Source organism: Bison bison, unplaced genomic scaffold (assembly GCF_000754665.1).
Source record: "Bison bison bison isolate TAMUID 2011002044 unplaced genomic scaffold, Bison_UMD1.0 scf7180017864469, whole genome shotgun sequence".
NCBI classification, from domain to species: domain Eukaryota; kingdom Metazoa; phylum Chordata; class Mammalia; order Artiodactyla; family Bovidae; genus Bison; species Bison bison.
Window position 1 is genome coordinate 1388390 of NW_011495030.1, and position 2255 is coordinate 1390644.

Sequence of the window (2255 nt, forward strand, 5' to 3'; positions counted from 1 at the left end):
ACACTGAAGTGGCTTAGCAGCAGCAGCAGGGAGAGAGGTTGAATTTTTCCTCTGCTGGGAAGCTGGCTTGGAAAGGGAAAGGTTTGCCAGATTCCCTATGGAGAGGGTGTGTCCCTGCGAAAACAGGAATCTGCCTGAAAACCTCTGTCAGCAGGGAACTTTGGGCACCCTGTCCAGAAAGGGACAGCCTGTGATCGCAAATAAGCCAGCTCTGCGGCATCCTGGATGCTGAATTCTTACACACTGTCAGTGCTCTCACTACCTGTCTCTGGACAGGTGGCCACTCATGGGGGTGGCCCAGAGCCCTGGCCAAAAAGGCAGCCAGGCAGGGCCCCCACAGGATGATATCTGGTGCCAAGTGGGGAGAGGAGGAAGGGAGGGAGGCAGGCCTCTTACACATTCCTGGGTGGGGAGCCCCAAGGGCCTTTCCAGGACACAGAAGTGCCCCAAGTGGACACAGAGCAGGGCAGGGCAACCGGAGCCACAGCCCGAGTCCAGGGAAGTCTCATGACTGCAGTGTTTTGCTGCAGGTTTCCCAGCTGCTCTGGGCGGGAGGCAGCGTGGGGTGGTGGGGGCGAGGAGGAGGAGGGTGGAGAGGAGGCGGGAAGTAAACACAAGACCACAGAGAGAGCCAGTTCCCTGCGTTCAGAGAACACCAGCCGCCTCCGGTCCCCGGTGGGTGGCTGTATGTGTGGAAATGAAACTGGGAGGGGACGGGAGAGAGGGAAGAGTAAGCAAGTGGTTCTCGGCTGTTATCCACCCATCTCGCCTTTCCTGACCCACCAGCCCACTCCTCTCTGGGGTGAGGGGCTGGGAAGGAGATGGTTCACGAAGCGCCCACCCTCTATACTCGTAGCTATTTCAGCTGTCGGTGAATCAGACAGTCTGAGCAGCTGTCACCTGCGCTCAGGAGGGGAGCAGGGGGGCGGCCTTGGGAAGGGGGAGAATGGGTGAGTGGCAGATGCTGTACTGGCCCGGGCGTGGGTGCCACCTGGGGCTGGGAAGAAGGGGTGTCTACCTTTCAACACCTACACACTGCTGACCCGGTCCCAAGGACACTGGGATATCTGGGGTGGGACGAGGTCACGGGGGCACAACTTAAGTGGGAACTGGAAGCGAAGGAGGGGGTGAAAGGCGGGGTGCGGGGTGGGGAGAGTCTGTCTACTGCGGCGGGAAGCGCTGGGGAACAGGGCTGGCCGGGGCCGCGGGGCAGGCTGCTGCCCGCCGCCTGCCCGCGCGGGGTTATGCGAGGTAACGGCGAACCGGGAGGAGGAGGGAGGCTGCGGGGGCCGCGGGCCGGGGTGTCTGGCGCTCGTTGGACAAAGAGATGATGAAACGTGAGCGCTATATTTACCAAGGGGGTGGAGATCGGGCGGGGGGCGGGGAGTAAAAAGGACAAACTGTTCCACAACAACCGCAGGAAACACAGCCCATCTGACTCACCGGGAGGGCCGCGCCGACCCCCTCTCAGGCTTAGCCTGGAGGCAGGCACGGGGCTAGAGGGCGCGGAGGGTCCCCGAACTGACCTAACTGGGCGCTACAGCTATGTCTGGGGGATGGGTTGATTTATATAAATAAAGGCACTGTAGAGCCAAGGGCTGCGCGCATACGTGTGTGTGGCTTTTGTGGGGCAGGGGAGAGCGCGGAATGGCACGAATGTTTCCTAACCCTGTGGCCCGACCATTGAGGGAGAGGTTTGCCTGCGAACTCTTCAAGCTTGATTCCTGCAAAGTCATCTCCTCCCGCACAGCCCGGCCAGCCGGCCCGGCCCGCCCCGCCCGCGGCCAGCAGCACGCGCTTCCCCCGCTCTCCCGCCCGAGTCCAGCACTCGGCGCTCAGAGTTGGGGTGCGGTGCGGGCTATGTTTAGAAGCTGATGTCATCCAACACCCTACTCTGCAGTGTTCCCAGGGGGACCGCAGGGCAGGTTTTCCTCTTCCTCACGGGCGTGGGTGATGGAGAAGGTACCTCCTCCTCCCAACCCTTCCCCCCAACACCTATCTTACCCCGGGGATTTTTTTTTTTTTTTTTATGCAATCCCGCCAGAGTTATGAAACAGGGTGGTGGGGGCCGTACGCGCAAGCAGAGGGCGCAAACCCTAGAGCTTGGGCCACGAAGGGCCACCTGGCGGCCCCCGCCCACTCCCATCCTCTCCCGACGGGGTGAAGGGGCTAATTTCAAGGTTAGTTCACGTGGGCGCGGGCGCCCGGAGCTTCTTGCACGAGTTTGGGGCGGGTTCCTCATCCCCCAATCTAGG